This window comes from Lepidochelys kempii, chromosome 4 (genome assembly GCF_965140265.1).
Source record: "Lepidochelys kempii isolate rLepKem1 chromosome 4, rLepKem1.hap2, whole genome shotgun sequence".
Taxonomy (NCBI): domain Eukaryota; kingdom Metazoa; phylum Chordata; order Testudines; family Cheloniidae; genus Lepidochelys; species Lepidochelys kempii.
The window spans coordinates 1,512,178-1,528,313 of NC_133259.1; the positions used below are offsets into that span (position 1 = coordinate 1,512,178).

At 50.7% G+C, this 16,136-nt stretch overlaps 1 protein-coding gene across 2 annotated transcripts in view; it reads right to left on the bottom strand.

Moving 5' to 3' along the window:
• Positions 1–5,039: 5,039 nt before the first annotated feature.
• The window catches only part of MFHAS1 (multifunctional ROCO family signaling regulator 1), a 136,114-nt gene continuing 125,017 nt past the window's right edge, over positions 5,040–16,136 (bottom strand). Inside the window, exons 6-7 of one of the 2 annotated variants that reach the window (XM_073340180.1) lie at positions 11,692–11,810; positions 5,040–6,084 (exon numbers count right to left, since the gene is read on the bottom strand). The gene's annotated coding sequence lies outside the window, so the exon portion shown is untranslated. Of the gene's footprint in view, positions 6,085–10,496; positions 11,811–16,136 lie in introns of those variants that run through there. The other variant, XM_073340179.1, reaches the window with a different exon arrangement.

A 16,136-nucleotide genomic window follows, 5' to 3' on the forward strand; every position in this document is an offset into this window, starting at 1 on the left:
GGAGTTTTCAAACTAAAAGCCAACACATGAAGAGGAACACATGATTTGGACAGACACATCCCTTAGGGGAAGATTTATTAAAGGGAAGTGTGGGCCCCTTACTGAATGAGGGAGGCAACCTAGTGACAGAGGATGTGGAAAAAGCTAAAGTACTCAATGCTTTTTTTGCCTCTGTCTTCACGAACAAGGTCAGCTCCCAGACTACTGCACTGGGCAGCACAGCATGGGGAGGAGGTGGCCAGCCCTCTGTGAAGGAAGAAGTGGTTCGGGACTATTTAGAAAAGCTGGACGAGCATAAGTCCATGGGGCCGGATGCGCTGTATCCGAGAGTGCGAAAGGAGTTGGTGGATGTGATTGCAGAGCCATTGGCCATTATCTCTGAAAACTCATGGCGATCTGGGGAAGTTCCGGATGACTGGAAAAAGGCTAACGTAGTGCCCATCTTTAAAAAAGGGAAGAAGGAGGATCCTGGGAACTACAGGCCAGTCAGCCTCACCTCAGTCCCTGGAAAAATCATGGAGCAGGTCCTCAAGGAATCAATTCTGAAGCACTTAGAGGAGAGGAAAGTGATCAGGAACAGTCAGCATGGAATTCACCAAGGGCAAGTCATGCCTGACTAATCTAATTGCCTTCTATGACGAGATAACTGGCTCTCTGGATGAGGGGAAAGCAGTGTTGTTCCTTGACTTTAGCAAAGCTTTTGATATGGTCTCCCACAGTATTCTTGCCAGCAAATTAAAGAAGTATGGGCTGGATGAATGGACTATAAGGTGGATAGAAAGCTGGCTAGATTGTCAGGCTCAACGGGTAGTGATCAATGGCTCCATGTCTAGTTGGCAGCCAGGGGTCCCCAAGGGTCAGTCCTCGGGCTGGCTTTGTTCAATATCTTCATAAATGATCTGGAGGATGGTGTGGATTGCACCCTCAGCAAGTTTGCAGATGACACTAAACTGGGAGGAGAGGTAGATACGCTGGAGGGTAGGGATAGGATACAGAGGGTCCTAGACAAATTAGAGGATTGGGCCAAAAGAAATCTGATGAGGTTCAACAAGGACAAGTGCAGAGTCCTGCACTTAGGACTGAAGAATCCCATGCACCACTAGAGACTAGGCACCGAATGGCTAGGCAGCAGTTCTGCAGAAAAGGATCTAGGGGTTACAGTGGATGAGAAGCTGGATATGAGTCAACAGTGTGCCCTTGTTGACAAGAAGGCAATGGCATTTTGGGATGTATAAGTAGGAGCATTGCTAGCAGATCGAGGGACGTGATCATTCCCCTCTATTTGACATTGGTGAGGCCTCATCTGGAGTACTGTGTCCAATTTTGGGATCCACATTACAAGAAGGATGGTGGAAAAATTGGAAAACATCCAGCGGAGGGCAACAAAAATGATTAGGGGACTGGAACACATAACTTATGAGGAGAGGCTGAGGGAACTGGGATTGTTTAGTCTGCAGAAGAGGAGAATGAGGGGGGATTTGATAGCTGCTTTTAACTACCTGAAAGGGGGTTCCAAAGAGGATGGATCTGGACTTTTCTCAGTGGTAGCAGATGACAGAACAAGGAGTAATGGTCTCAAGTTGCAGTGGGGGAGGTTTAGGTTGCATGTTAGGAAAAACTTTTTCACTGGGAGGGTGGTGAAACACTGGAATGCATTACCTAGGGAGGTGGTGGAATCTCCTTCCTTAGATATTTTTAAGGTCAGGCTTGAGAAAGCCCTGGCTGGGATGATTTAGTTGGGGATTGGTCCTGCTTTGAGCAGGGGGTTGGACTAGATGACCTCCTGAGGTCCCTTCCAACCCTGATATTCTATGATTCTATGATAAGAAAATCTACAAAAACAGAAAACACAGTAATAATGGGGGATTTCAACTATCTCCATACTGACTGGAATGACACCCCAGGATGGGATGCAGAAATAAAATTTCTAGACATCATTAGTGACAGCTTCTTGGAGTAGCCAGTTCTGGAACCCACAAGGCGAGAGGCAATTCTTGATTTAGTCCTAAAAGAGGCACAGGATCTGGTCCAGTCGGTAACTATAGTTGTACATAGCTTGGTAATAGCGATCATAATGTAATTAAATTGAATATCCTTTAAGGGGGGAAAATACAAAAGAAACCCACCACAATAGCATTTAACTTCTAAATGGGAACTACACTTGTTAAGTGGAAATTAAAAAGAACAGTCATAAGAATGACATGCCTCAAGCTGCATGGAAACTTTTTAAAAACACCACAATAGAGGCTCAAATTGTAAGTATACCCCCCCCAAAAAAAGTAAAAGGAGCAAAAAAAACCCCCAAGACCAAAAAAAAAAAAAAAAAAGGTCACCATGGCTAAACAACAGAGTAAAAGAGGCCATTAGAGACAAAAAGGCACCCTTTGAAAATTGGAAGTCAAATCCTACTGAGGAAAATAGAAAAAGACAAACTCTGGCAAGTGAAATGTAAAAGCACAATTAGGCAGGCCAAAAAAGAATTTGGCAGTTCACTAGCAAAAGACACAACAGCTAACAGCACCATTTTTATAAGTACGTCATCAGCAGGAAGCGTGCCAAACGAGGGGTGGGGGGTGGGGCTAGGCACACAGGATGATCCAGGCACTAAAGCACTCAAGGAAGACAAGGCCACTGTGGAGAAGCTAAATGAATTTTTTGCATCAGTCTTCACTGCAGAGGATGTGAGGGAGATTCCCTCATCTAAGCCATTTTTTTTAGGTGACAAATCTGAGGAACTGTCCCAGATTGAGGTGTCAATAGAGGAGGTTTTGGAACAAATTGATAAATTCAACAGTAATAAGTCACCAGGACCAGATGATATTCACCCAAGAGTTCTGAAGGAACTCAAATGTGAAATTGCAGAACTACTAACTGCTAACTACATCAGATGCATCTGATGAAGTGAGCTGTAGCTCACGAAAGCTTATGCTCAAATAAATTGGTTAGTCTCTAAGGTGCCACTAGTCCTCCTTTTCTTTTTGCGAATACAGACTAACACGGCTGCTACTGTGAAACCTGCTAACTACTAATGGTTAAATCTACATCTGTACCAAATGACTGGGAGATAGTTAATGTCATGCTCTAAAAAAGGCTCTAAAGGTGATGCTGGCAGTTACAGGCTGGGAAACTTAACTTCAGTATCTGGCAAATTGGTTGAAACTATAATAAAAGAACAGAATTATCAGACACACAGATGAATACGTTACGTTGGAGAAGAGTCACATGGCTTTTGTAAAAGGAAATCATGCTTTACCAATCTGTTAGAATTCTTTGAGAGGGCCAAAAAACATGTGGAGAAGGGTGATCTACTGGATATGGTGTACTTGGTCTTTCAGAAAGCCTTTGACAAGGTCCTACACCAAAGGCTCTTAAGCAAAGTAAGCAGTCGTGGGATAAGAGGGAAGGTCCTCTCGTGGATTGGTAACTGGTTAAAAGATAGGAAACAAAGGGTAGGAACAGATGGCCAGTTTTCACAATGGAGAGAGGTAAATAATGGTGTCCTCCAGAACTCCAGGGGTCTGTACTGGGATCAGTGTTACTCAAGAGATACATAAAAGATCTGGGAAAAGGGGGAACTGTGAGGTGCAAAAGTTTGCAGGTAATACAAAATTACCCAAGATAGTTAAGTCCAAAGCAGACTGTGAAGAGATACAAAAGGGATCTCACAAAACTGGGTGACAAGCAACAAAATGGCAGATGAAATTTAGTGTTGAGAAATGCAAAGTAATGCACATTGGACAACATAATTCCAATTATACATATAAAATGATGGGGTCTAAATTAGCTGTTACCACTCAAGAAAGAGATCTTGGTGTCACTGTGGATAGTTCTCTGAAAACATTCACTCAATGTGCAGCGGCAGTCAAAAAGGCTAACAGAATTTTAGCAGCTTTTAGGAAAGGGATAGATAATAAAACAGAAAATATCATATAAGCCACTGTATAAATCCATGGCATACCCACATCTTGAATACAGTGTGCAGTTCTGGCCACCTCATCCCAAATAAAACATATTAGAATTGGAAAAGGTGCAGAAAAGGACAACAAAAATGATGAGGGGTATGGAACAGCTTCTGTATGAAGAGAGATTAAGACGATGGACTGTTCAGCTCAGACAAGAGACGACTCATGGGGGATATGATAGAAAGGTCTATAAAATTTTGGCTGGAGAAAGTGAATAAGGAAATACTGTTTACCTCTTTTCACATAACACAAGTACCAGGGGTCACCCAGTGAAATTAATAATTTAAAACAAACACAGGGAAGTATTCCTTCACACAATGTACTGTGGAACTTGTTGCCAGGGGAAGCTGTGAAGGCCAAAACTATAAATGAGTTAAAAAAAGAATTAGATAAGCTCATGGAGAGTAGGGCCATCAATGGCTATTAGAGAAGATGGTCAGTGATGCGACTCCATGCTCTGGGTTTCCCTCAGCTTCTGGCTGCTAGAAGCTGGGACTGGATGACGGGATGGATTACTCACTAAATTGCCCTGCTCTGTTCATTCCCTTTGAAGTGTCTGGCACTGGCTACTCTCAGAAGATCGGATACTGGGCTAGATGGACCTTTGGTCTGACTCAGTATGGCCGTTCTTATGTTCTTGAGTTAACACAGGGCTCATCTTTAAGACTGACACCTTCAAAACTGAATGTTTAAGTTAGGTACCTAACTCCTCTGGCTTTCAACACAAGTCACACATACTCACCACCCAATTAGGTCCCTTCTAGTTAGGTGGCTACATATGGATTTAGTTGCCTGCCTTCGTTTGAAAGCACCGGCCTTCCACACATGGAGTGTTGTTCAGTGCCCCATTCACAGCATTCGTTTAGAATATTGGCAAGCTAGACATGGCATGTGCACCTCCCTGGGCCCTCCGCTTAGCACAGTTTTACAGTCTGGTTTTTAACAGTGCTCTGTTCACATACAGATATCTAACCTGGCTGCCATGCTGCTCACGTTGAGTATTCCCTCACTCCAAAAGTGAGATTCGGAACAAGACTGGCACAACCAGCTTAAGGGGCTTGACATGGTTAAAGAGCCTAACATTTATTTTGGGGGGCAGTAGTGCCATTGACTTCAATGGAGCGAGGACATCACCCATTGAGTTGTATCCTACTGTATTTTTTGTATCCTATTATATTGTCATTGAAATCAGTAGGACTACTCGAGTAAAGTTGGCACGCTCTGTCCAGGAGTGACCATTAATGATACTGTACAGCTCTTTCAAGCTTCAAAGCAAAGAGATATTTGAAAAGCAAGTCACATCCTAAGCAGTACTAGCAGACAGTGCCTGCGAACAGGTTCACATTCAGGACAGTTGTTTGTCTGCAGTTCTATTCTATCCCATATCGGTTCTTATCCTGCTCTCATCACTGTAGTATTGGAATGCTTTCCAGTTGTGCATTATGCCAATGACTAACATCTCTACTGTGTGGGGTTTTCTCTCATCACCTTCCCAGGGACAGAATTGTGTGTGCAATGTAGGGCGTGATTTCGGAAGGTTTTGTTTTGTTTACATGTCCACGCTGCTCTTTGTTTGCATTAGAGAAGGCAGGTTGGCACCGTGCACCTGGTAATCCGAGGGAAAAGTGAGGAGGTTTGTGATGGTTCTTATCACCTGGAGGAGTTCATTCCACCATCTCAGACTGGCACCTGAGAAAGCTCTGTGTCTTGCATAGTTTTACCCTACTGAAGAGTACCATGGTGCCTGAAGAGCAGAGCTGTCAACCGCAGCCTGCATCCTGCAGCTTTAGACTCTTTTAGATACGCCTTGGAACAGCTTGAAGATAGTGACCGAGATCTTGAATTTGCCTCACTATTCTATGGGGAGCCAGTGTAGAAACGGAGGGGATAGGTCAGATGATGGCTGAAAGGAGCTGTGTTGCAGGAGCTGTGTTGCAGTCTCCTTTACTAGTTGGAGTCTCCTAAGGGCTGCTGGCTTCATTCCCATTTTCTTCCATCATCTCAGGGAGACATGGAGTAGATGTAGTTTCACAGGTTGGCAAGCTTGCACTTGGAGATCATGTTTGTCAGAGACCCTGGAAGTGCTGCATCCTGTCCCTCTGCATTGCACCACATAGGGACCCTGTAACATATAAGGAGAACATTGTGACTAGAAGAAATGTTACCAGAGCTCTCTTGTGTTATGGCCCACAACAAACTAGGGCAGGCTGTCAGGGGAGCAGCACATCCCACTGCTCTGGGAGGAGCAGCTGGCCCGGTCGGGAGTCTCGGAAATCTCCAAGGCTAGCCATCAATTCCAAAGAGTTCTGTGAAGAGCAGGGAGAGGCCGCTGCTCCCCTTGCACTGCGTTGGGCTCCTCGCCGCAGCTGCCAGCCTGCCCACTGTGCAGCAACGTGGTCAAAAAATGTGAGGGGGGCACAGGCCAGAGCTGGCGAGCCCCGAGCCGTTCGCAGCCCAGTGGGGACTCCGCACTTCGCCCTCACAACGGGAGCCCCCAGGGGTGGCAAGCCTGCTGGAGGCGCTTATCTGGAGCCAGAGCAGGTGCACACAGGCAGGCCTCGCTCCCACTCTGGACTGGGCTCTCACCTCGCGCCTGCCCAGCAGGCTGGACTGACAAACCACCTTGTCCTGTTACTCCTGGGGTTGGCGGGGGGAGACAGGAGCTTGGCCCCCTTCCTGCTGCCCTCCACAGGGGACAGCGACCGGGGCATTTGTCTCTTCTCCTCTCGAGTCCCACCTCTCCTGTGTCAGCCCTGCCCTGGGGGGGCGCAGTAGGGAAAGGACACTGTTGGTAACAAGGATTTCCCGGGTCTACATGGCAACAATGAGCCGGGCTCCCCACGTGTGGGTGCTCAGCCCCTCTGGCAGGTGGGCCTGGGCACAGCAGGTGTGAGAACTGCTCTGCCAAGGGAAGATCCTCCACTCACAGGCCAGCAACAGGAGCAACCCCATGGGGCAGACAGGTCCCGGGAGCCCCCCCCACCCGGGGAGCTGGCACCAGCCTGAGACAAAATCCTCCCCCACTCTTTGGGTGCAGGTTGGTGGAGCGACTTGTCAGGGAGGGACTCCCGGGGAATAGAGGGGCTGCCCTTTGTGAAGTAGGAGGGAAGAAAGGGGGAATACCCTGGCTGGCCGGAGGAGGAGAGAAAACCCCAGAGAGCTAAAGACAGTCTGATGGTCCCTTTGCTCAGGTCCCTGTGTTTCCCTGTGTGACTGGTCTGGAGCACTGGGGGACCGGCTGGGCCACATGCTGGTACTGAGGGAAGAGTGACAGCTGTCCATGGGGAGGTGGACTGGCCGAGATTCGGGCACCTTAGCCGAGATGAGAGGGGACCACCGAAGGGCATGGCAGTCAGGTACAGTGGTCAGGAGTTGGCATTGCTGCAGCCGGAGACAGACAGTGTGTGCCGATGGGCTGTCAGCGGAGGAAGGGCGTGACTGCTGAGACCCAGGCCAGCTGGGCTATTGGCAGGCATTGTGGTGTGAGTGTGGGAAGGCTGGGTGGGAATTGCCCTGCCGCAGAGAGAGATGGGGACACTTCTCAGGAAGTCACACGCAGCTGCTACTTATTGCTCCTTCCCACACTAGCGCTAGGGAAGGGGCTGAGAATGCCCTTGTGGAGCGGCTCCACCTGACGCATGCCAGTCCCACCGCAGGCACCGTGTGAAGGAACCATGGGTGGCTCTGGCTGGGTTCTGGGCACCGTCACAAGGCAGGCATGCACACCAGCCTGCAAGCACCGCTCCTGGGACTGGCTGGCCAGCGGAGGTGGGTTCACTGCCTCTTTTGCAGATGATCCCAGAGCAAGGGGTGAGGAGGTGGGCTTGTCCTGCCCGTGCCTATCATGGGGAGTACAGCTCTCCCCTCCCTCTTCACTGTGGGGCTGCAGAGTCACCAATGTGTGGGTAGCACTCTGGTCTGCATCAGACACAGCAGTGTCTGTGCTCTGCTGCATCCTGCCAGGCTGGGGAAGGATTTCTCCCCTGGCTGCAGGAAGCTCTGCAACCCCCTCCTGCTTCCTGCACCCATTGCTCCTCAGCTGCAGGGGGAGGGATACCTGTACATGGAGCTGCTGCCCCATCTGCCCAACCCCTGTGCATCCAGATCCCCTCATGCCCAGATCCTCCCACCAAGCCTCACCCCCCTGCACTCAGAACCCCACGAGGAGCCCACTCCCCCTGCACCTGGACCACAGGGCCGAGCCACCCACACCCGGATCCCCACTCCACCAAACCCCAACCTGAATCCCCACCCCACTGAGTCCCACTCCCCCAGCATCTGGACCCCCCCCCACTGAGTCCCCCACACCCAGACCCCCCCGTGCAGAGCTCTATCCCCTCCACACCCAACCCTGCTGAGCCCCAACCAGCTGCATTCACCTGGACCCCCCTGCAGAGTCCCATTACCGTTGCACCCAGAACCCCCCAACAAGCCCCTGTGCATCCAGATCCCCCCATACCCAGATCCCCCACTGAGCCGCCCAAACACAGGTTGCCCCATGCAGAAGCCTCTGAACCCATGCATGGATCCCCCCACACTAAGCTCCTCCACACTTGGATCCTGCCTTGCTGAGCCTGCCTGCCCACACCTGGTGAACCTGGCTTGGAGGGGCAGGGCCCCGAGGTGCTTCTGGGGCAGGCCCAGTCCTTGCACTGTGTCAGGCTTGGGTGCAGCCTCACCACTGAGTTGGGGTCTGTACAGTGATCTCCCACCTATGTGCAGCCAGTGGCCTGTGCTCCCCAATGCCATGGTGGAGCCTCCCCATTTATTTGACAAATACAATTTGCAGAATTTTAAAATATTGTGCACAGAATTTTAATTTTTTTGGTGCAGAATTTTTAATTTTTTGGTGCACAATGCCCTCAGGAGTAAATGGGTTGGATTGGGAAGTCAGCTGGGATCCATGCCCCAACCTTTGCAAACATAACCAAAGTTATATACATAGAGATGCCACAGCCTAGATGCCCCAGAGTGATCCACTACAGTGACCCACTACAGCAGGGCTTGCATATTTGTTATCAAGGAGAAACAGATTTGGAAGGGAATTGCCTGGCTCTTTGGGAGGATTTGGAGCACAAAAGACAATTAAAAAGCAGGCTTGCTAGTGAGTAAAACCTGCTGTTTGCTAGTGCCTGTTAACTCAGTAGGTGTCACTGGAGGCACATGGAACAAACAGCCTGCAGGCGAAAAGGCATGAAAATCAGGCGGATAAGAACACACTGTGGGTCCTTTACTGCACTGTGGGGAGCTGGTGCGTACGCTGGCAGACCAGGCTCATGACTTGGCTCCATCACCCGGTGACCTTGGGAGTTCCCCATTGCAGGGTCTGGCCTCACCACAACTCCATTCTCCGGAACTGCTGTTGGCAGGGGAAGCCACCAAACCGCCTCCAGCCCCAGCTGAGGGCGGGATCCACCCAGCTTCTGTGGAACATTTCCGCGAGTGACACTGGCTGGCGGCACAGGCGATGGACAGGTGTTTGCATAGCTCAGCCAGCCAGTTCACTTACTGTTCTGGGGGACGCATGGCGCCTCTGGGAAGCACATCGCATTTCAGAGTGAAAGGGGAGCTCTGGGAGGCTGGTCAACTAATCCTTCACTCTGCCGAGCTTCCTAGCCCCCGGGCAGGGGGAGGAGCCGGCAGCACAGCTGCCACCCTGGCTTGCCCAGAGGAGCATGTTGAGACAATGAGGCACAATAGATGCTGTGGCTGCAAGGCTTGTGTACGAGAAGTGACGGACTCAAGGAGGACTGGCCTGGTGAAATGTCCAGATGTGTAACAGGATGTAGAGGCCAGGTTATTAGCAGTAATGATCACTGTGGTGGAGTGGTAGGGAAAGCCTCCAGTACAAATGGAGACTTGTCAAAGTGTCTATTCTAGCAGCAGCAATGACAACTACAGAACAGGCTCCAGAGCGGCAGCCGTGTTAGTCTGTATCAGCAAAAAAAACGAGGAGGACGTGTGGCACCTTGGAGACTAACACATTTATTTGGGCATAAGCTTTTGTGGGCTAAAACCCACATCTTCAGATGCATGCTGTGGAAAATACTGTATTTTCCACAGCACGTATCCGATGAAGTGGGTTTTAGCCCACGAAAGCTTATACCCAAATAAATTGGTTAGTCTCTAAGGTGCCACAACTACAGAACAGGTACTATCCCCATGTCGATCCCAACGCATCGCTTTCAGCTACTTAGTACTTTCCAGAACTATTAGCTTCCCAGGTCTGGTCTTTTCCTGAACATTCCCCCCCACCCTCCCAAATTTGAGAAAACTGGATTGTCCAGCTGCGGGTGTGAGATTAACGCTAACAATAAAACAGTTCTCCAACCTCTCTTTGAAAAGCTCTAGCACTCCAATGGCTGAGAGCAGGAAATGGAAATCTGGCAGGGAAATAGCTTCCCTTCATTTGCAAATTGGATACTATTAACTTAGGCTTGAATAGAGACTGGGAGTGGCTAAGTCATTATGTTAGGTAACCTATTTCCCCTTGTTTTTTCCTACCCTCCCGCCCCCCTCAGACGTTCTTGTTAAACCCTGGATTTGTGCTGGAAATGGCCCACCTTGATTATCATACACAATGTAAGGAGAGCGATCACTTTAGATAAGCTATTACCAGCAGGAGAGTGGGGTGGGGGGAGAGAAAACCTTTTGTAGTGGTAAACACCCATTTTTTCATGGTTTGTGTGTATAGAAAGATCTTATGTACTTTCCACAGTATGCATCCGATGAAGTGAGCTGTAGCTCACGAAAGCTTATGCTCAAATAAATTGGTTAGTCTCTAAGGTGCCACAAGTCCTCCTTTTCTTTCCTTCAGAAGTGCCTTTGCAAGAAATGAGGTAGAGATTATGGCATAGAAAGGAAAAGACATGAGAATGGAACATGAGGCCACGAGCGGGAGAAGATACCAGACAAAGACCTTCCAACATGTGAGATGTGAGCGGACAATAAGATGTGACCAGATAAGGGCCTTTAGGGTGAGCAGCCTTCTCTCCACCCCCATTTCTGGGCTTTGGAGACTTTCGCTAAGCAACGTTAGTCCCCTCAGTTTTGTCACCTGACTGAGGGTGGAGTAGGGTACTGTTCAGCTGAACGCGCAACTCAGAGTGAACAGATGGCTCCAGATGCAGCTAGCAGAAGTAGACTTTTTTTTTTAATGGCGTAACAGAGTTTAGTCGGGAAAACTGAATTCAAGATTTAAGCCACAAAACTCTCTGGGCCACAGTGTCCATTCACAATAGTGCTCAATGGAGGGTAGTGAAGGGTAAGATCATCCTATTAGGAACCATTGCTGCAAGACTTGCCCCACACATTTTCAATTTGTCCTTGCAAAAAAGGCGGGAGCTGTGGGGGCCCCAGAGTCCTGAGCTAGCTTCTGAAGCAATATCAGTGCATGACACCTGGCTGGGGCCAGCAGACTAGTTAGCTGAAGTCTGATATAATCGCAGCAGAAAGGCTCTTCTTTTGGCGCATCACATCTTTGGAGCTGCCATGATCTTTCAAAGGCCTGATAGACATCTTCCCAGCAACATCCCATCATGGTATCACTGAAAGCCAAGCTGCAGCCTTGCAACGTTAGCTGAAGCCTTTCAGCATAGATTAGTAGTGACCAGATGTTCTTACATTTGACTTCTGCTCTCTGGCCCATGAAATGAGTTGGTGCCTCCATCCAGTTCCTGCTGGACCGGCTTCCACAGAGGTGAAGTAGCCAGTTAGCCTGAGCACTGACCTGCCCAAGGCGGGTAGCTCCACAGTACGTTGAAGCAAATCAGCATGTACGTTGACTGGCAAATGCCCACGGCCCGGGCTGTGCTTGTTCAGTGAACGGATAGGCTCTCAATCCAGCACCTGCAAGCAAAAACACACATGAAATGTCCCAGGTGACTCAAACAGCTGCTTGGAAGAGCTGGAGGATAATATTTTTGCAGAGAAGTTGAAAATTATTGCACCATGTGCATCATGCATCATGATTGCCATGGAAATGTTTTATTAATAAATCCAAGTGGAGACAGCAGAAAGCTTGGTCCGGGAATCATGTTTACTGGGAGGCTGGGGGTAGGGAGAGGGAAGCAATCTCTGGCTGCAGGTCCCTCACAGCAGGACAGTAATGGTAATGATCTCAAGTTGCAGTGGGGGAGGTTTAGGTCGGATATTAGGAAAAACTTTTTCACTAGGAGGGTGGTGAAACACTGGAATGGGTTACCCATGGAGGTGGTGGAATCTCCTTCCTTAGAGGTTTTTAAGGTCAGGCTTGAGAAAGCCCTGGCTGGGATGGTTTAGTTGGGGATTGGTCCTGCTTTGAGCAGGGGGTTGGACTAGATGACCCCCTGAGGTCCCTTCCAACCCTGATATTCTATGGTTCCATGAGTGTGGGATGCCATGAGGATTGCCTGCCCACACCCTTTGCTGTGCCCCAGAAGACCACTCAGCCTCTTAGTCCAGACGTGTGGAGAGCAAAGGGGACAAAACCACCACTGATTCCGGGCTGCAAGAATGTTCATCTGTCCATCCTTTTCCCAGAGATCTCTTTGGGACTGGTCTTCCCTGAAGGTTCGGTAAGTTAGCCAGGTGTCCGCCTCCATTGCGTGTCACCCGTCATTCCTTAGCACAAAGGAAAGACTGCTCCTAAATCAAATCCCAAGAGAGGGGAATTCCCACTATGCATAGCGAGGACCCATCCTTGCCAAGACAGAAGCCCCTCTCTGAAAGGGGTAGGGCCTCTAAGGAATCCCACACTTACCTGCTGACAGCCCTAGATCATTACTAACAGCAATAAGAGATGTGCACTGTTCCCCATCTACATCCTGCTTCCCACTTACAGAGAACAGCTGCATAGGGACTGGCAGCATGTGCGTACCCCTTGCTGTGCCTTGACCAGATCTCTCCCACCTAGTGCTGGGTTTACAATGGCGCCAGTGGCTCCATGGAGCCAGGCCCAGGCTCAGAAGGGGCCCCGACCTGCTCCGCTTGCACTGAGCCCCGAGACCCCGCTGGCTCCCCACCCCCGCCCATCATTTGCTCCTCTCAGCCTGCTCAGCAGCCAGCCAAGGGCTCCTCTCCACCCCGTGGCCCCCCTGCCAGCTTCTCTCTGCCCCCTGGCCGGACCCCAGTGCATCTTCAGCTGCAGGCCTGTGGGGCCCCACTTGTCTCCCTGGAGCTGAGCTGCTTGGGACTGATGCAGAAGCCTGGCCAATCTCGGCCGGTTAGGGAGGGCAGTTGGGGGGGAGGGGGGGCTTGTCTGGGCCCCTCCAGGCAAATGGGTCCTGACAGAGCCCGGCAGGGGCAGATCCTGGCCTGGCTGATCGTGCCACTTCTGAGGGGCCGGAGTGATTCCCCGCCCCAGGTCCAGCTCTGGCTGTTCAGCCCAGCAGACACAGTCAACTCCCAGCAGGGCCGGTAAGTGGGGCCGGGAGGCAGGGCTTGGGGGATTAGGTCTCTAGAGGGCCTGGCCGGGGCAGGTGGGGGTGTGCTGGGCTGTGTGTTGGGGCACAAGGGAGTGGGGGATCTGTGGTGTTGTGCTGGGCGCTGTGCATTTGTGGCAGGGTCTGGGGGGGAGGCGCTGGGCATAGCGGGTCCGGAATAGGTCATAGGGAATCGGGGGTGGAGGGGTTGTTCTGGTGTTGGGCAGGGGGGCTGTGTGGCATGGCATGGGCCCACCCCCGAGGGGAAGGGGCACGCTGGCAGCACAGGGCTGGGTGGGCCATCGTGCATCTGGCAACTGCTGGTTTGTAAATAGTGCCCTGCACTGGGCGGAGCGGGGCTGCCCCTGCCATGCCATATTGCCCGACTGGCTCCTCGCTCTGGGGACCGACACCCCCCGCCCCATGCTCGATGCACCATTGCCCCCCCGGGGGGGCCCACAAATATGTTTGGCACCAGGCCCACCAAAGGTTAATCCGGCCCTGCTCCCACCATGAGAGAAACATCTTTAGGCCTGGAACCTGAGCGGTTGAAAGTGGCAGTTCCAAAAAGCCATGGCAGGGTATTATCAATTGATGTGAATTATCTTAATGGATTAATCTATTTCTGTTACAAATTCAGTCAGATGCCTGTAGCTCCCTCTTTACTGCCATTGGGCAGGGCCCCTCAAAATGTGAGGATTCCAGTCTGTGTGATGGAGTTTTTCAGTATTATCCAGGAGTACATAACATCCAGCATGTTATCCTCTACGGGTGCGTTCCTGCTTTAACCACAGCTCTGCCTCCGAGCCGGCTGCACCAGGACAGAACTCACTAATCTAATCTAGCTGGCTGAAGCCAGAACGAAAAGGAGTACTTGTGGCACCTTAGAGACTAACCAATTTATTTGAGCATGAGCTTTCGTGAGCTACAGCTGTAGCTCACGAAAGCTCATGCTCAAATAAATTGGTTAGTCTCTAAGGTGCCACAAGTACTCCTTTTCTTTTTGCGAATACAGACTAACACGGCTGTTCCTCTGAAACCTGAAGCCAGAACCTAATTCCAAGCCTGGTAGCTGGACCCAGACTCGTTACCAAATGCCCAAAGCCCAGTGGAGACTGGAGGTACCTTTCTAGGTGCCTGGAGCTCATGGTTTCTCTAAACGTTACCTTTTTCCTGTCCAGATTTTTATTGCTGATGCCGTTGCTCTTCGAGCCATTTAGTGCCTGGGATTGACTCTAACATAGGAAGTGAGAAGCAGGAAGAGAAAATAATGCTACTGTTCCCTCCATTTCAAAGAGGGAAACAAAGGTCAAAAGTCTACGAGAGATGTCATCACCCCAGGGCACTGGGGTTTGATGAATCAGAGACACACGGGGCTATCCTAAGGGGCCCATGAGTGGCAAGAACAGGTTTCTAGAACCAGAAACACCTCTATATGATTGCCTGAGCATTGCTTTCCAAGTCTGTGATCTCAGCACAAATGTCTCCCTAAACCGGTCAGTAACATTTAGTTAACCATTTCTCCTACAGAATCTTGCTGTTTATACATTAATCCTTGTAAAAGTCTGGTAGTGAATTAGGAGCAACTGACCTGTATTTGACAGCCCGCCTGATCTCCTGCTGGCAGGAGAAAAGCAGCATATGCCACCCTCACTTCACGCTGGGCTGGTGGCCTGGCTTGCACTTTAAAGGATGAAACTGCCAGGAACTGTAGCTGCAGGGTCAGGGGAAGTCTACAGCCACTGCAGAACCAAGCCAGGGAGCGCAGAGCTGGGAGCAACAGGACGTGTACACCTTCCCTCCTGACACGACACATCATTGGCTCCCAAGATGTAATCCACCTAGATACCAAGGTCTCAGTGTGTCCCCGCTTGCTGTTGTCTCTGAGTGCCTTACAACACCTCTGAGGGAGATGCCACTGGTCCCAGAGATGTGACTATGTGATCTTGGGCAAGAGTCTGTGGTGAGATGGAAAGTGACCCTAGGTCTCCAGTTCCAGGCTAGTGTCTAACCACTGGGCCATGCTGCCCTCCACAGATCACCAGTGGCCCCTGGGGCACTTGCAGGTTGTCCATGGCAAACTGGCTGGTCACATGGTATGGCTCTGCCTGTTTGCATCTGCTGCCCCACATCCCTATCGGATGTCATTTCTTCCCCAGGAGGAGGGCAGGAGGTCACTGCAGCCCCAAATGGGAAGGGACGTGCCCAGACCATGAGGCGGCAAGCCACCGACAGCTGGAATTTAGATGACAGCCCACATTGGTGAAGTTCACCCAGCCAGGCTCCCAGTACCCATCACAGTTTGGAGTCTCTGCCCTGGCTCGATGCCTAGGACAAACTGCAGAGGGAGGCTGACCCAGTCTGGTAAATGCCTCTGAAAACATTTATTCTGGCCATAATTGTGCCACCTTTTAGCTTCCTGCCCCGCGTGCTCCCTGCAGAAGGAGGGTGCTGTGGGTGGCAAACCCCCGTCCCCATCCCTGCACAAGGTCCCCCTCCGATTCCCCCTGCAGACAGCGGGTGCTGAGGATGCCAGAGCCCCGTCCCCATCCCTGCACTGGGTGCCCCTCCGATTCCCCCTGCAAGACTGGGATCCCCCCCTCCTTCTTATCCTTGCATTTGGCTGCCCCTCCAGCCCTCCCTTCGGGGCTCTTCTCCCTGGGGGCACGGCTCAGATTCCCTTAGCTCCTGCAGGGATGAGCTGCCTTGGGCAGAGAGAACCTGTATCCCCCAGAGCAGCTGTTGCCTGGAGAAAAGGCTCCTACAGAGAAAA